The sequence below is a fragment of the Suncus etruscus genome, chromosome X, assembly GCF_024139225.1.
Source record: "Suncus etruscus isolate mSunEtr1 chromosome X, mSunEtr1.pri.cur, whole genome shotgun sequence".
In the NCBI taxonomy this organism is placed as follows: Eukaryota; Metazoa; Chordata; class Mammalia; order Eulipotyphla; family Soricidae; genus Suncus; species Suncus etruscus.
The window spans coordinates 12,358,442-12,365,361 of record NC_064868.1 but is presented as its reverse complement, the minus strand read 5'-3'; the positions used below and the strand labels follow the sequence as shown (position 1 = coordinate 12,365,361).

Genomic DNA, 6,920 nt, shown 5'->3' with positions numbered 1-6,920 from the left:
TATGGTCTACAATTAAGTCACATTTCTGGTTGCTTATTTGTGGTTTGAGATAGACATCATTGTATTAGTTAAATTAGTTTCAGAATAATTGTTGAATTATATATTGTTATGTTCTTGAATGTTTATTACCTCAATAGTTTATAGAATTTTCATCTCAGTAAAACTACGGGAAAAACTTTTCAAAAGTTTGAGCCTTTCCTCTCAGTTTTACTGAACTATAATGTTATTATAGTAACACTGGTTAATAATACTTGACCCTATTAAGATATGAGAAGCATATAAACTATAGACTTAGTTGTTTTTTTCAAAGCAAATGGAAGTCCAAGGTTTTTATGTGGAACCATTCTATCTGTTAAAAACTCTATTGGTATGTAATTGAAATAAAGCAAACTGAGTGTCTTTAAATTGCATAATTTGTTTAATCTATTGGTGAACAATTGGAACAGAAGTACTGCATAATTTAAATTGTGTAATTTGAGCAGTTTTAACATATGTGTGTATTTATAATGCTATTGCCACAAGGCAATTAACACGCTATAATCCCCAATAGTTTTTCATGAACCCAAACAGTCTTATCTTTTGTTCCTCTGTTTCCTTTATCCCCATAAAAAACACTAATTTGTATTTGTATTTTCAAGAATTTTATATAAAAGTTATATACTTTGGACTTTTTGTCTGTCTTCTTTCACTGATTTTCAGATTTATTCCTGTGTTGCGAATACCAATACCAATACCAGCACCCTTTTGTTTTGCATCTATATACTCCAGAGGTTTGTTGGTGGACATTTGTACCATGAATTGGGTCTTAGTATTAAAATATATTTTGGGGCCAGAGCGATAGCCCAGCAGTTGGGTGTTTGCCTTGCACATGGCCAATCCAAGACTGACACAGGTTCAATCCTCACCCTCCCATATGGTCCCCTGAGCCAGGAGCGATTTCAGAGTGCATAGCCAGGAGTAACCCCTGAGTGTCACTGGGTGTGGCCCCAAAACTAATGTGTGTGTATATATATGATTTGAAGGAAAATGTTTTATTCATTAAAAACACAATTCTTAGACTGGGAAGAAAATCTGAAGCGCAAACCTTGGTGTATAGTATATATATATATATATATATATATATATATATATATATATATATATATATATATATATATATATATATACATATATATATATACATATATATATAGTATGGCAGATTTTTCCCAAATTGTTAAGTATATTAATATTTATCACTTTGGAATATAAATTCTGAAGTGATATAAAGCAAAACTCTACATAGTTATTATGTCTTTGAGTTTGTATAATGCCTTATTGAGAGGAAAACGTCTCCAATGAATTTCCATATTAATAATATTTTTTTGTTTTTTCGGACCACACCCATTTGATGCTCAGGGGTTACTCCTGGCTAAGTGCTCAGGAATTGCCCCTGGCTTAGGGGGACCATATGGGACGCCGGGGGATCGAACCGCAGTCACAATCTTTCCTTGGCTAGTGCTTGCAAGGCAGACTCCTTACTCTAGTGCCACCTCGCCGGCCCCATTAATAAAAATCTTATATAATATGTAAGAGTCTACTGATACAAGACAGAAAGAGAAAACCTTTGGGGCTGGAATGATAACATAGCACTAGGATGTTTGCCTCGCACGTGGCTGACCCTGGACGGATCTGGGTTCAATCCCCGGTATTCCATATGGTCACCTGAGCATGCCAGGTGTGATTTCTGAGCACAGAGCCAGCAATAACCCCTGAGTGCAGTCAAGTGTGGTCACAAAACCAAAAAAAGAGAGAAAGAGAAAGCCTTTTATTTTGATTTCTAGGCTGTCATCTATCAGTAACAGAACTGTGTACCCAAAATAATTTAAATGTTTCAGTAAACAAAGCAACAATGACCTCTGCTTGCTTTTCCCTTGTAGAAAACTACTCAGACTAACCTTAACACTTATTTACTCTTATTTATAACATGCTTCTCATATATATATGAGACAGGGATATATAATGTAATGACCCCCCAAACTAGTATAAACTGTGTTGCTTACCACCTTATTATCCTTCCCTTACCACTTGAGCCCTCCTGCAACTAGAAATCCAGATGCCTTTATTGATCCCCTTATGATACCAACATTCCTCAGGAAACACAGGACAGAAAGACATTTTGGTAGTAGGTAGAAATTGTTCCCAGCCTTAGAAATTTGAACCTATGACCATCCCGTGCTAGGAGTCTAACAGTCATTCAACATGACAACTCGAAACCACCCTGGACACACTCTTCAGACCATAATTAAAATGACCTAAAATATATCATCAGGGCCTGTTCCGCTTTTCAGTGAGTATTGTCACTTTAGAATAGACCTTTGCTAGTTTCTGTAGTATGTTACCAGAGAAGTTTCTCTGATCGTGTAGAGCACCCGAAACCATGATGAGGAGTCAGAGCATCCTTTCCTGAGCATGAAGATGATTGTAGGTGTTGCTTTAGCAACTGCGTTTTGCTGTTGATGATCGTTCTTCTCTTCCTTTGGAAGGGCTACAGGGAGAGGATGCAATCTGAGTGATTCTGAGAAAAAATAATAGACCTTTGCTATCTCTTGTGTCTTCTTCAATTCATTGAAATACTGAGAAATTTTATTTTTATAAGTATGTTATTTAAAAAATGTACTGTGTTATGTTACAATTTTATTTTTTATAAATATGTTCTCTTTTATTTTGAAATACTGAGAAACTATAGATACTCTCTCTCCACTGGCAATGTAAGAAGCAAACCAGTCAGATGTTACCCCAAGAAAAAGAACATCCCACAGCTCCAGAGGCAGTGAGTTACTTTCCCCTTTCCTATTTTCACTTTAGTTCATGGGAGAAATGGAGAATGCTGGTAACTAGTTTATAGGACAGGCTGGTAGCATTTTCAGAAGGTTCTCAGTCACTGTTCTGATCCTTCCTTTCTCCTGAGAAAACCCTTACTGTTATCTCTGAATCTGTGATCCAAACCTCTGGAGAAGTCATAGAAGAATATATGGGCCTACCCTATAGAATTTCCCATGTTTTCTGTCTACTATGGTTCTCTCTTTAGAATAACCCAAATTTACCATCTATTTTCTCTACTCCAGTTCTCTATTTATGGTAACCCCTTCTCCTGCTTGATCACATCTGCTTTTCTACTATTTTGCCTTTTCTTTCCCCTCAGACTCTTCCTGACTCTTCCCCTTCTTGCAATGATTAATTGCTCCTTATCAGTTGCCACTGTTCCACCTTTGATCTTTTTCTGCTTTCCTTTTAAATCTTCCTTTAATAGCCCTGGTTCATGAGTATGTGAAATTTCCCGAGTCTTCGGACCTATCACTTTTTTCACTTATTTTCAAATTTGTTTACAGTATGCATTCCCAAACAGAGATTTTTTTACATTTTAATTCCATATTATACTAATATAAAATATTTAAAACTATTACAAAGGCAATATTGGGAAATAAAATTACATCATGTTGCTTTTTTTGTTTTTGTTTTTTTGGGCCACACCCTTTTGATGCTCAGGGTTACTCCTGGCTAAGCGCTCAGAAATTGCCCCTGGCTTGGGGGGACCTATGGGACGCCGGGGGAATCGAACTGTGGTCCTTCCTTGGCTCGCGCTTGCAAGGCAGACACCTTACCTGTAGTGCCACCTCTCCAGCCCCCCGTCATGTTGCTTTTGAGCTCACATGTCAAACACATCTATATAAGTCAAGACAGAGTGAGTCTTGAAGTGATATGAAGCATATGTCCACATAATTCATCACTGACAGGACAATTATATGTTTTGCATAGTTATATATATATATATCAGAAGAACTTTAAATGAAATTAATATTCACTTAGGATGGAAAATAACAACTTAGGAAGAACTAATTATATTCATTATGATAAAAGGAACTATTAAATATGTCAACTAATTAAATAATATAATGCAAGAATTTAAGTAAAAGAGCACCAACCTAGAAAACTACCACCATTTATAAATTATCTATTACTCAAAGCTTAACATAATGTACAAAAAGTATAAATAAGCAATTTCATATAGCATTTCCTTTGAAATATGTCTAATATGGTTACTCTACAATTTGATGATATACTCAGTATATTCTAACATATTTAATTTCTTAATGCATGTGCACACCTATGTGTCATATTTACACATTCTATACTTGTTTGATAGAAATATTTCTTTGAACTTATAAGAAACAGAAACATTAATAACAGAGTTGATGTCATTCCAATGGCGAAATAGTTTATGTTCCCATTCAGTAGCCATCACTAGACAACCAAATAGCAGCCATGAACACTGCTATTTTCTCAAAACCCATAATACAGGGAGTGAAACGGAAGCAATTCCTGGAACACAGCCTTCTAGGAGAATAACATTTTTTTGCTACTTTTAAATTCCTGGTGTTCTCAGGGGCTGCTATGGTAAAGCGGCTGACCAGTGATGCTGGAAGGAGTGCCCATGCAGTGTAGGAGAATGAATCCTGGCTTCGTGTGTGTAGAGTATGTGTATTAGTCCCCTGAGAGCCTTTAGTCTGAAAGGACAGAATTTAGTAGAAGAGCATGCAGTATTCCTCTGAGTTGGTTTGATACAGCAAATATCTTCAGTTCTTTATTTGAGGATGTTTATATCCCTCAAAAATTGAATGACAATATAATAGGGTAAAAGATTCTTGGTTAAAGGTTTTTTTTTTAAATTTTGCACTTTAAATATATCACTTTAGGGCTGGAAAGAGAAAGAGGACAGTGAATAAGGTGCTTGTTTTGCATGTAGCTGATTTATATTTGATCCTTGGTACCACATATGTTCTTCCAAGCACTTCCAGGGGTGATGCCTGAGCATACAGCGAGCCTTGAGCAACACCACGTTACACACACATAAAGATACAGATATTACATTCTTGTTTTGCCTTTAAGGTTTCATGTGAGAAATAGGCAGTGATTTACTTTTATTATTTCCCTTGTATTTGGTTTTGCTTCTCTCCTTTGCACTTTTTAAGTAATCTGCATCTTTCTCACTTTGGTTTGTTGAGTTTGGAAATGTTTGGTTTTGAAAAAGTTTGGCCTTGAGTCTGGACCTTAAGTTTGGGATTAATTCTGAGTTCTTCTGTTTTACCTGAGAGCTTGAAATAATAGTACTTAGGAATAGTAGATTTAGACTGTTAGCTTAGAATAATACAGTAAACAAGAAACTAGTTTTTCCTCATACAAAGTTTCTGTTTTCCCTTTTTCATATAGCTTAGATAAACCCCTCCTTGCCATTAAAGTTGTTTTTTTCCCCAGCAAGTTACTTCAGAACCCCTGACAGGCAGGCAGAGCCTCACTGTCCAGGGGGGGGGGGGGGCAGGCTTGGGTTGACTGGCCCAAGGAAATAAGAAATTCTCCTGCCCACTGATGCATACTGAGGAAAAAAAACAGGATCTTTAAGAAAGAGATAAAAAAGACATCTGGGCTCCTTAAAACATAACCTCAAGAACTTGCTAGGTTTGCTTTTGTCATTTGCTGGCTAAAAGTTTTAAACTCCCTAACAGTCCAGAGTGACATCTCCACTCCACTGCAGGGCTAGATTCAGGAGATGAGAACTCAGGCCAACACTCCCACTAAAAAGTAGGTATCTAGGGAAAGCAGGTTTTAAAGGATGCAAGCAGAGAACCATTATATGTGTAAACATATAAAATAGTTGGGCACAAGATTAATACAATTCTCGCTTCTGTCACTGGCTTGCTTAGAAAACTAGGGCCCCAGAAACCCCTTCTCCAAATAGACCACAGCTTGAGTTAGCACCTCCAGCTTGGGGCACCCCCTGACTAGAGCAGAACACACCTAAACATCTGGGGGGGTCCAACAAATATCAGTACATGCCACCGGTTTGGGGGGTAGGGGTAGATGATGTCACGGAAAGGGCTGAACAGTTAGAACTGTGCTGCCTCCCTCCTATTTTTGGGTAATTTGAAATGAAAACCTTTGTAAGAACCTATGGAGCGTTCTTGACCTGTGTACTCATTATCATATGAATTCCCTTAAACGTCTGTGAATTTTGATGGTCGGGGTCTCACTACAGACCGAAATCCCTGCTGCGTCAGGTGGCTATGAGTGGACCCGGGGCTCTGTGATTGAATACACCTACATGTCACTGCATCCTCCAAGGTTCGCGTTTCCTCAATTGAGCGGTGGGCTTTCCTCGGACCTTGGTATCCCTGATTCCTGGGACCCCTCCCTGGGCTCGGGCATCTCCAACCCCGGACCCCAGCCTGGGTCCAGGCCTGTTTTGGTCTGCTTTAACAGATTCTTTTCATTTTAATTAGAATGTGTCTTGTAGTTATGCTTGAGTGTCTTTTCCTTTCTACACTTTTGACATCCTGATGTTATGCGCATGCCTCTCCAGTGACTGAGAAGTTTGCTGGTATTATCTTTTCTACCAGTTATTTCCTTATCTTTTTCCTCTTCTTTGGGTATCCCTATGATTGTGAGATTGGTCATCTTCTTCAATTTTAAAAATTCTCCTTTTTATTGTCTTTTTTATTGTTGTTTTTGGGTCACACCTAGATGTGCTCACAGGGAAGACTCCTGGCTCTGTATTCAGTAATCACTCCTGACAGTGCTTGGGACTGTCATATGGGACAATAGAGATCTTATATGTCTGCATATAAGGCAACCTTACCCACTGTACTATTTCTCTATTTCCCTTATTATAGTCTTTTCTTTTTTTGTTCACATTCTCTATATTTTTTCCAAACTCACTGATTTGGTTTTCAGCTTCCTCAATTCTGCTGCTGTGATTCACTACTGTGTTTCTAAATTCTTTTAATTTTAGTTTAATGCATTCTTTAATGTTTGCACCAACTTTCTTTGAGCTGAGAAAATCTGTCATCTAATGCTTTCTTCATTTAAATTACCTCGGAGGAGAT

At 37.5% G+C, this 6,920-nt stretch overlaps 1 non-coding gene across 1 annotated transcript; it reads left to right on the top strand.

Annotated features, from left to right (window-relative positions):
• The first annotated feature begins 2,345 nt into the window (after positions 1 to 2,345).
• On the top strand, positions 2,346 to 2,556 carry LOC126000063 (small nucleolar RNA U3). Its single transcript, XR_007492444.1, has one exon. It is a non-coding gene; the product is annotated as a small nucleolar RNA U3 (small nucleolar RNA).
• Positions 2,557 to 6,920: the final 4,364 nt, after the last annotated feature.